The sequence below is a fragment of the Oncorhynchus mykiss genome, chromosome 26 (assembly GCF_013265735.2).
Source record: "Oncorhynchus mykiss isolate Arlee chromosome 26, USDA_OmykA_1.1, whole genome shotgun sequence".
Classification (NCBI taxonomy): domain Eukaryota; kingdom Metazoa; phylum Chordata; class Actinopteri; order Salmoniformes; family Salmonidae; genus Oncorhynchus; species Oncorhynchus mykiss.
The window spans coordinates 24743388-24755623 of NC_048590.1; the positions used below are offsets into that span (position 1 = coordinate 24743388).

Genomic DNA, 12236 nt, shown 5'->3' on the forward strand with positions numbered 1-12236 from the left:
GTTAATACACTCTTCATAATGCATTACAAACACACGTACACTGAGTGTACAAAACATTAAGAACACCTTTCCATGACATCGACTGACCAGGTGAAAGCTATGATCCCTGTCACTTGTTAAATCCACTTCAATCAGTGTAGATGGGGCTCCTGAGTGGTGCAGTGGTCTAAGACACTGCATCTCAATGCAAGAGGTGTTACTGCAGTACCTTGTTCTAATCCAGCTGTCATTGGGAGTCCCATAGGAAGGCGCGCAATTGGCCCAATTTCAGCTAGGTTAGGCTGTCATTGTAAATAATAATATGTTCTTAGCTGACCGTCCTAGTTAAATGAGGGGGAGGAGACTGGTTAAATATGTTTTTTTAAAGCCTTGAGACATGGATTGTGTATGTATGCCATTCAGAGGGTTAAGGGGCAAGACAAAATATTTAAGAGCCTTTGAATGTGGTATGGTAGTAGGTGCCAGGCGCTCTGGTTTGTGTCAAGAGCTGCAACACTGCTGTGGTTGTCCACGTTCAACAGTTTGCTGTGTGTATCAATGGTCCACCACCTGAAGGACACCCAGCCAACCTGACAACTGTGGGAAGCACTTGAGTCAACATGGGAAGCTTTCGACACCTTGTAGAGTGCATGCCCAGACGAATTGAGGCTGTTCTGAGGGTAAAGGGGGTGCAACTCAATATTAGGAAGGTGTTCATAATGTTAGGTATACTCACTGTATAATGCCTTATGAGACATGCATAACACATAATTGCAGCAGCTAATAACTGCTCCTAAATATAACTACATTCATGAAGCATTAAATACTAGTTTTACTGTACTCCTCACACATGGCATAATTGTAATTGAACCTACAACAAGGGATTATGCTGTTACATTTTAGTGGGATATAAATTATCAATAGGCTTTTATTTGTCGTTTGGCAAAAGGTTATTAATAAGATGCTAAGATGCTAAGACATGCTAAGATATGTGTTAATATATTGTAGTCAAAGGAGCCAAGCAACGAGTGCCCAAGGAAGATACTTGAGGTAAGCCTAATAATAGTCTATTATCATCTCCATACTAGTGTTACACAACAAGAGATATTGAAACAATGGACTTTGTTTCATTTTCACAGGCACTGAAGCTAAAAAGGACTACAGCAGTGTGTACTGTAATCTGCCAACCTGGTCCAATGGAACAATATGACAGTGAACGCAGGGGGCAAGTTAGCTTTACAGGGACAGCCTTTTGTCAAGAAAATGTGGGAAATGAATGAGCAGCCTACAATCAATAACCAACGTTACTTTGCTCAATGGTTATTTATAGTACTGTAACGGGATTCTTCCTGTGAAGGAGAGGCGGACCAAAATACAGCGTGGTTATAATTCATGGTTCTTTAATAATGAAACTATACATGAATAAACTACAAAACAAGAAACGTGAAAACCCGAAACAGTCCCGTGTGGTACAAACACTGACACAGGAGACAACCACCCACAAAACCCAACACAAAACAGGCTACCTAAATATGGCTCCCAATCAGAGACAATGACTAACACCTGCCTCTGATTGAGAACCATATCAGGCCCAAACACAGAAACAGACAAACAAGACATCCAACATAGAATGCCCACTCAGATCACACCCTGACCAAACAAAACATAGAAACATACAAAGCAAACTATGGTCAGGGTGGGACAAGTACTGTTTTTAGCATTCTTTGCTATAAGTTTGTTGTAACATTACCTGATGCTATGGGGTAGTGACATTCACTATGAAGGAATTCATTCAGAATATATTAACAGAATGCTTAAGAATGTATAGATTGTTTATTGCTATAATTAAGAAATAAGGCATGAGGAGGTGTGGTTTATGTCCAATATACCACGGCTAACGGCTGTTCTTGTAATGCTCCGGGTGTCGTGGGTGTGGAGTCAAACGCAGGAGACAGAGAGTGCAATGCTGTGTGTCTTTAATAGCACCAACGCACTACAGGGTGCTCACCATAGTTACATTCCCAAACACAGGGAGTCAAAATGTACAACGGAAAAAATCACGACCAGGCACTAACACGTACCTCTACAACAGAGCCGAAGGTTACACTGAAATAATCCCGCACAACAACCAGGCGGGCCGGCTGTCTAATAAAGACAAACTAATTATACATAAACAGGTGCTACCAATAAACATACAAGGAGGGGGAGGAAAGACAATCAGTGGCAGCTAATAGGCCGGTGACGACGACCGCCGAGCGCCACCCGCCCGGGAAGGGGAACCACCCTCGGTCGGACTCGTGACAGTTCTTATGGATACCATATACATATACAAACCCCAGAGGTGACTTATTTCTATTATAAACTGGTTAAAAATGTAATTAGAGCAGTAAAAATAAATCTTTTGTCATACCCGTTGTATAGGTCTGATATATATCACGTCCTCTCAGCCAATGAGCATTCAGGGCTGGAACCACCCAGTTTATATTGCAGTTTAAGATTCAAGAGTATAATACGTTTTTTTGTATATTGAAGGAAAACTCTACCCAAAAACTATATTTTGGTATTTGTTTAATTAGTCCATTGTTGATATTGTCCCAAAATGTTTTGCATGTCATCAATCAAGTTTTGAAGATAAGGGCCAGATATCTGTATTTTAAAGTTATTTCTGATACATATTGCATCATATAATGCCAAATGCAGCATCTGATACAAAATGCATCATACAGGCCAGATTTCTGTATTTTGAAAGTGACATATCTTTAAAATTTCATTGCTGACATACAAAACATTTTTGGACTCTATCAACGACGGACTAATGAATATATTTTTTGAGTGGACTTTTTCTTTAATAGCCATTTATTTCGCACAGTTTTTGTCTATGCAAAGATACATGCACAGTTCTTCTCTTGTCTTTTTTCATTTTCCGTATAGCTACATGTGAAACTGTATCAGTTAGCCATATTGCACAATTAATATTACAGAACCTGTTCATTTCTCTAATGACACGCCTACTCTTGAAACTGAACGTATAATAAGGGATTGAACACTTTGTTACTATGTTATTCGTACAATGTGAGGTTACTGTTATGAGTCTACATTTGTGAGGCACATCAACATTGTATTTCTCTGAAAACAAACCTCTACCCAATGTCTCAGCCAATACATCATGGCAGCATTAGGACTCACATGGTGTCACACTCTGGCCATAGAGAGGCTTTTATTCTCTATTTTGGTTCGGCCAGGGTGTGACTAGGGTGGGCATTCTAGTTTCTTTATTTCTATGTTTTCTACTTCTTTGTTTTTGGCCGAGTGTGGTTCCCAATCAGAGGCAGCTGTCTATCTATCTATCTGATTGGGAATCCTACTTAGGCAGCCTTTTTCCCACCTGTGTTTTGTGGGTAGTTATTTTCTGTTTAGTCTCTGTTACCTGACAGAACTTTTACTTTGTTAGAGTGTTTTTTGATAATAAAAAAAATCATGTACACTTTTCACGCTGCGCTTTGGTCCACTCCTTCCGACAACAGGCGTAACACATGGCTTGTGACCTGTGAGTATGTTCTACTTATCGAGTAATAGAAATGATCAAGAGCAACATTTCTTTAAATGATCTATGTTTATAGTATCTTACAAAGCTCATCTGCATCATAGAGAAACAGGACTTGATCAAATATTCTTGTTCCAAGTAGTCACAGCATCCAAACTTGCCAAATCTGAATACACAGGTAAAGTATATATGTTTAAAAATATAGCATCTACATTATATACAGTACTCAGAAAACAAAAAAATGACATTTTATTCAAACAAACAGTTGTTTATCATCCACTTATTCTTGGAAGTTATCCACTTATTGAGTATTCTGATCTATGCAGATACCTACCCTTTGAGGCTCTTTGTCTCAACATTCATGGTGAGAGAAGGGGGTAACAGATTTTAAATGTAGCACTGTCGGCCTGGAACACCACTGGGTCAAGGTTCAGATTTACCTTTGCAAGAATGGAGTTAGGATAAGAATGACAGTTCTGGAGAAAGGTGAAGATGACACCAGTTTCACCTTCATGGATGTTACAAAAGAAGACTCAGGGATCTACAGCTGTGTGTACCCCAGAGATAACCTTCTACCAGATGAAATGAAGTAAACAGGCGAGAATTTACTAGCCGTCCAGGTCTACGGGGAAGAAAGTAAGCTTTTGTTAATGAGTGTGTATGTTTGTAATGATTAGAAATAATGGTGAGTGGATTGCTGTGCATATTTGGAATTTATCAATTTGATGTCTGGTATTTTTTTTTCTTCAGATGCAAAAATACCTCATACTATTAAACCACAAATTACATTCTTGATACTAGAACAACTTACACTTAGGGACAAATGTTCCATGTTCCACTTCATGATTGTGTCCCACTTGTTGTTGATTCTTCACAAAAAAATACAGTTTTATATCTTTATGTTTGAAGCCTGAAATGTGGCAAAGGTTGCAAAGTTCAAGGGGGCCGAAGACTTTCGCAAGGCACTGTATGTCTATGTCTGGGGAAATGTTCTTGTTACTTACAACCTCATGCTAATCGCATTAGCCTACATAAGTTCAACCATCCCGCAGGAGACCCACCAATCCTGAAGAAGATTTAACATCCCTACTCTTACGATAACTTCCATGGGATCTTTAGTGACCACAGAGATTCAGGACACCCATTTAACCCTTGTATCCTGTCGAAATTCACGATCTGGCCTTCCTACCATCATGGCCACCTAATCCTCCCCAGTTTACAATTGGCTCATTCATCCCCCCTCCTCTCCCCTGTAACTATTCCCCAGCTTTTTGCTGTAAATGAGAATGTGTTCTCAGTCAACTTACCTGGTAAAATAAGGGTAAAAAATAAACAAATAATAAGGTGTCCAACATTAGCAGCCTGCTCGTGTTAGCTGAGCCAGTCAGTGAAATGATGCTGCAAACCAACCAGCTACCTGCTTAGTGCTGCCCACAGTATTGAATGCTTTCAACAAAAGCTATCTAACTAGCAAGTTACTGTAGTAGTGCTGATTCTAAAATTATTCAGAGTTTTCATGAAGCAGCTGTTCTGCCGTGAGATATTGTAGCCTTCTGTCCCGAGTAAGCCGTTGTGATAAGCTGACCCAACAAAGCAAGGTAGACTAAGGTAGCTATGTCACTAAACTAGCTAGCTAACGTTTACAGCAGTAAACTAAGCAGCTGGTCAACTTGATTTACTGCACTGGAGGCCAATGTCCTTGCATATAGTTTTTGCAGGAGATAGCCAACGCTTTGTTTTGCATTTTTCACAATGACAAACTATTAAATCACTGTCACCGCTTTTGTAGTAAAAACATATGGAACAATGTTTTCACAATTTGAATGGTGGATGATCAATATATGAATATGAGTTCCACATCCTACAAGACAGATTGATTGAGGGACGAGCGTCGCATAGAAGGGACACAATCTGCCACAAGATAATGCTCTGATATTGAATAATATGTGGTTATACCATATAAAATACATGTTTTACTGTACTTACCACATCTGGAACAATTGTAATTGAACCTATAATTGGTTATGTATTTAAAACTGTTACTTATACAGTGGGATACATAAAGTACCAGATGGTGGCACACACAGTCAGTTGAATCTCTGACTGTAGGATGGGTGATAGGTGAAATGTTCAATAAACTAAGAAACTGAGATTTTAATCATGTCAACTGTATTGAACTTGTCATTTGCCAAATTGGTTTACTGTTTGGAATGTGGAATATGGAATTTTAATAAACAAATCTGTTAACAGTGAAGTTAATCAAAATATAGTAATTGTTCTTTGGTGTAAAATGAACAGCTTAGTAACATAAGATATTTGTTTACATGTTATAATGGTAGATTAGTCCACGAGCAGTTCTGCAAGGAAAACATGTACATTCTACAGTACATGGAACATTTATTAAATAAACACATTTGATATAATGTTCTTCATGTTTCTGATGATTTAATTTGATAACTTTATGGGCATGTACAGTGGGGCAAAAAAAGTATTTAGTCAGCCACCAATTGTGCAAGTTCTCCCACTTAAAAAGATGAGAGGCCTGTAATTTTCCTCATAGGTACACTTCAACTATGACAGACAAAATGAGAAAAGAAATCCAGAAAGTCACATTGTAGGATTTTTAATGAACTTATTTGCAAATTATGGTGGAAAATAAGTATTTGGTCAATAACAAAAGTTTATCTCAATACTTTGTTATATACCATTTGTTGGCAATGACAGAGGTCAAACGTTTTCTGTAAGTCTTCACATGGTTTTCACACACTTGCTGGTATTTTGGCCCATTCCTCCATGCAGATCTCCTCTAGAGCAGTGATGTTTTGGGGCTGTTGCTGGGCAACACTGTTACAGGAATTAAATTCCTCTGTTTTAATACCCAATTAAAATTAAACACTCTGTCAATTCCCAAGAATTTGTAAGACTCTTATTTGCATAAAATGGACAGAGACCAGTCTCAAAATCAACCAGCAGCGTTTATTCTCGAGAGTACTGAACATGATACAGTTTATAAACTGAAAATGACGTCATTAGTTTTCGTACTACCCTGTCTCGTCTCCTCTCCAGTACAGTGGCAGTATAGTTCTCAAGTCTTCCCACATCGTCCTTCCCTACTAAGATAATTTACGACCCGAGCCAACGTCTGCCTGTGTAGATAAGCATTCTAGCCAGTCTGGCTATAAGTTCATTCATTTCTACCAAGGAACAGACAGTCATTATTCTAATTCTTGATTATATTTACACACATTATCTTCAGTACTAGGGTTAAAATAAAATTCATACATCTATACAATAACATAATAGTATTCTGATTAGTCAGTCCTGACTGAAATGTATACATAATTAGTCATTATTGATAAAAAATCCTTTAACAAACACGGACTTTCAACTCCCTCCAAAGATTTTCTATGGGGTTGAGATCTGGAGACTGGCTAGGCCACTCCAGGACCTTGAAATGCTTCTTACGAAGCCACTCCTTCATTGCCCGGGCGATGTGTTTGGGATCATTGTCATGCTGAAAGACCCAGCCACGTTTCATCTTCAATGCCCTTGCTGATGGAAGGAGGTTTTCACTCAATCTCACGATACATGGCCCCATTCATTCTCTCCTTTACACGGATCAGTCGTCCTGGTCCCTTTGCAGAAAAACAGCCCCAAAGCATGATGTTTCCACCCCCATGCTTCACAATAGGTATGGTGTTCTTTGGGGACAACTCAACATTCTTTGTCCTCCAAACATGACGAGTTGAGTTTTTTCCAAAAAGTTATATTTTGGTTTCATCTGACCATATGACATTCTCCCAATCTTCTTCTGGATCCAAATGCTCTCTAGCAAACTTCAGACGGGCCTGGACATGTACTGGCTTAAGCAGGGGGACACGTCTGGCACTGCAGGATTTGAGTCCCTGGCGGCGTAGTGTGTTACTGATGGTAGGCTTTGTTACTTTGGTCCCAGCTCTCTGCAGGTCATTCACTAGGTCCCCCCGTGTGGTTCTGGGATTTTTGCTCACCGTTCTTGTGATCATTTTGAACCCACGGGGTGAGATCTTGCGTGGAGCCCCAGATCGAGGGAGATTATCAGTGGTCTTGTATGTCTTCCATTTCCTAATAATTGCTCCCACAGTTGATTTCTTCAAACCAAGCTGCTTACCTATTGCAGATTCAGTCTTCCCAGCCTGGTGCAGGTCTACAATTTTGTTTCTGGTGTCTTTGACAGCTCTTACGCCTTGGCCATAGTGGAGTTTGACTGTTTGAGGTTGTGGACAGGTGTCTTTTATACTGATAACAAGTTCAAACAGGTGCCATTAATACAGGTAACGAGTGGAGGACAGATGGGACTCTTAAAGAAGAAGTTACAGGTCTGTGAGAGCCAGAAATCTTGCTTGTTTGTAGGTGACCAAATACTTATTTTCCACCATAATTTGCAAATAATTCATAAAAAATCCTACAATGTGATTTTCTGGATTTTTTTTCTTCTAATTTTGTCTGTCATAGTTGAAGTGTACCTATGATGAAAATTACAGGCGCCTCTCATCTTTTTAAGTGGGAGAACTTGCACAATTGGTGGATGACTAAATACTTTTTTTGCCCCACTGTAATTGTCAGATTAGGATAGAAAACACTCTAAAGTTTCCAAAACGGTCAAAATATTGTCTGTGAGTATAACAGAACGGATATTGCAGGTGAAAACCTAAGGAAAATCCAACCAGGAAGTACCTCTTAGTTTGAATGCTCCCTGTTCCATTGCATGCCTTCCCTCCACTTAAAGGGATATCAACCAGATTAATTTCCCTATGGCTACCACATGGTGTGAACAGTCTTTAGACATAGTTTCAGCCTTTTATTCTGAAAAATGTGCGAGAACTATCACATCGCATCGGTGGATGGCTGGGTGCCAGCAGAGTTTTGCATGCGCAACAGCTTGGAGCAGACATTTTCTCTCTCTCTCCTATTGAAAAAGCTACGGTCTGGTTGAAATATTATTGATTATTTATTGTTGAGTGTAGGGGACAGTACCCTCCCTTTGCAACCCTAAAACTGATTGATATGTTCAGTCATTGTGGTCATACTTCTACTGACTGTAGTGACTGATAGTTACTGAAAAGTAGGCTAATCATGATGTCTTTTTCTCTCATGATGATAAACGGTAGTAATGCACTGACAGATACATATTTTTTTATTGAGAACTACACTATATATACAAAAGTATGTGGACACACCTTCAAATTAGTGGAAGCAATGTCAGCACAAGAACTGTTAGTTGGGAGCTTCATGAAATGGGTTTCCATGGCCTACCAGCCGCACACAAGCCTAAGATCACCATGCGCAATGCCAAGGGTCGGCTGGAGAGGTGTAAAGCTCGCCACCATTGGACTCCGGAGCAGTGGAAACATGTTCTCTGGAGTGATGAATCAAGCTTCACCATCTGTCAGTCCGACAAACAAATCTGGGTTTGGCGGATGCCCGAATGCATTGTGCCAATTGTAAAGTTTGGTGGCGAAATAATAATGGTCTGGGGCTGTTTCTCATGGGATGGGCTAGGCCCCTTAGTTCCAGTGAAGGGAAATCCTAGCACTACAGCATACAATGACATTCTAGATCATTCTGTGCTTCCAACTTTGTGGCAACAGTTTGGGAAGGTCCTTTCCTGTTTCAGCATGACACAGCCCATGTGCAAAAAGCGAGGTCCATACAAAAATAGTTTTTTCAAGATTGGTGTGGAAGAACATGCCTGGCTTGCACAGAGCCCTGACCTCAACCCCATCGAACACCTTTGGGATAAATTGGAACACCAACTGCGAGCCAGGCCTAATCGCCCAACATCAGTGCCCGACCTCACTAATACTCTTCTGGCTGAATGGAAGCAAGTCCCCGCAGCAATGTTCAAAAATCTAGTGGATAGCCTTCCCAGAAGAATGTAGGCTGTTATAGCAACAAAGGGGGGACAAACTCCATGTTAATGCCAATGATTTTGGAATGACATGTTCGACAAGCAGATGTTGTAGGTTCACATTTTAGTGTATTTAAAACTGTTACTTCTACAGTGGGATACATAAAGTACAACATGGTTGCAGTCACAATCAATTGGACCTCTGGTAGGATGGGTGATAGAATGTTCAATAAAGTATATAAACTGAGAATTGAATCAACTGTATTGAACTCCTTAACTTGCCAAACTGGTATAGTGTTTTGAATGTAGAATTTGGAGTTATTATAAACTAATCTGTAAACAAGTCAAATTTAGCAAGATATTCGTTTATATATTGTAACTGTAGATTAGTCCACTAGCAGATCTGTAAGGAAAGCCTGTAAATGTTACTAAAAATGTGATATTTAATAAATAAACAAATTTGATACAAAGTTGCTGATGATTTCAATGGTAGCTTATGTAACAGGCCACTTCTCCTCTGCAACATAAGGATGTGACACTGTAATGACAAAATGGCTTTGTTACAAAAGTATGCCTAAATATGTCTAAAGTATTTGAGAAAACGCACCGAACAGACCTATGTTCCCGGGTTTTGACTTGTACAATGTGTGGTTACCATCATTAGTCTGAATAGGTAAGGTACGTCAACAATGCATTTCGCTGAAACCACCACTGAAGTCTCAGTCAACATCATGGCAGCATTAGGACTCCTATGGCTTGTGAGCTGTGAGTATTTTCTACTTTTCAAATAATACAAACATTTTCAAATTAATATTTATGTTAATTTCCTGAACAAAATACTTTCCCTGAGTGTATTCATTTGTCCATGCAGCCGTAGCATCCATCCTTGTCAAATGTGAAGATGCAACATCTGAACACAAAAGTAAAGTATTTCTGTTTATTGTTTTGTAGTGATTAGTGTTTTGGAAATATTTAATACATCAGTGTATACAATACAGTATATATTTTTACAACAGAAATAATACACACACTTACACTTAAGGAAAATCCTAACTTCCACTTAAGTCACATTTTCAAAAAGAAAATGAAGGGTTCACCCCTTATTGGTTTTTGTTTTTATGCAGAGATCTACCCAGCAAAGATATTTGGACCATCTAGCGTGACTGAAGGGGTAAACATCCATTTTAAATGTAGCACTACTGGCATCAGAGGACCTGAGGACAAGTTCAATTTTTACCTTTGCAAGAATGGAGTTGGGATAAGAATTGCGCTGCTGGAGAAAGGTGAAGATGATGCTATTTTCGACATGAAGAATGTCACAAGAGAAGACTCAGGCAACTACAGCTGTGTGTACACCAGAGATAAACTTGTACCCAGTCACTTGAGGTCAACAGGGGAGAATTTAGTAGTCTTTCAGGTTGATGAAGAATGGAAAGGTAAGATTCTGTCAATATCTTTGTATATTGTATGTTTGTAATGATAAGATAGCTATTCATACGGTATATTTGTCCATTTGTTGCAGTGCTGTTTGAATATTCGTAATTCAGTCACATTTTCAGCCAATACATTGCTTTGTAATGAAAGGCTACATACTCTGACTGAGCAACAAGTTAAATATGTGAATCTCACAGACAGTTGTTTATTTTTTACTTGTATGCAACTACAAAGCCCAGTGATAAATAATACATATATTAACAAATGGATTTATATTTGAATATCCACTGCTGTACAACATAGACATAGTCCAACTGCAACCTACGGATAATTATATCAGGGAATTAGACTGGCACTGCAAGGGTAATCATTATTTACACTGTATCAGACACATTTCAATGTTGCTGATGTGAACACCATAAACAATGAAGAAGAGGTCAGAGGACTGATGTGTTTCTTCAAATTGAATCATTCAGTTGACTACACTCTGCCCATATTTGGTAAAGATGTCTGTCTCTATAGAAAACTGGTATTTTGGCCCATTCCACAAGTACACAAGGTAGAGATAGTTATCTAACGTTTCAACAAAACTTTAACACCATGATCATGTCTTTATCCTGGGGGAGTATATTTCAAATAATTAACCTGTTTTGTCATATTTTTGTAACAATATTAACTTTAAATTTGTTTCACGTTTTGCAATTTATTCCTTGTCGTAAGAGGCCATAGCCCAAACAAAAGGTATGTCAACGTTGTTTCATTAACGTTGTTATCGTTAACCAGAAACGTTCTAGTATGTTTTTGACATTTTGAAGATTGAATTCTAATTTAAAGGTGCTACACAGGTTTTTTGTTGTTGTTGAATTTTGTATTTTAATTTCAGAAAATATTCATAATATATCTGTAGTAATAGTGGAATGATAGTGTTTCACAGTATTACTTACCCACCAGTGTATTGATTGACTGTGATATTCGCCAATTGATTTTGTTCTGCCGTCGGCTTCAACGCCCCAGCCGGCTTGTCCAGCGCCCATGCCTCGGCCGGCCCGTCAGGGTCGCCTAGGTGGGACGCCGGGTGGTGCCCCTAGAAGGACTCACCTGGACTCCATTACCTTATTGATTTCCCCTCCTATATCTGTCTGTTTCTTTGGTTAGATCCCTGTGTCAGCATAAATGTTGTTGTGTGTTCCTGTCCAGACGCTGTCCTGTCCTGTTCAATGTCCGTGGTTAATTCAATTTTCACTCCCTGTACCTGCTTGTCATCTCCAGCATCGTTCCTGACAGTGACTCCCCATCACTTACAAAGCCCTAGCTAAAACAGACTCAAAGATCTAATGTTGCTGAAAAAAATTAAATCCACATCAGTAGATACCAACCTACACCATTAGT

General features: G+C 39.1%; 1 long non-coding RNA gene across 1 annotated transcript; it reads left to right on the forward strand.

Moving 5' to 3' along the window:
* The first annotated feature begins 10082 nt into the window (after positions 1 to 10082).
* LOC110506229 lies at positions 10083 to 10843 on the forward strand. The gene is made up of 3 exons (XR_002470934.2): positions 10083 to 10178; positions 10285 to 10335; positions 10538 to 10843. It is a non-coding gene; the product is annotated as an uncharacterized LOC110506229 (long non-coding RNA).
* The last annotated feature ends 1393 nt before the right edge of the window (positions 10844 to 12236 follow it).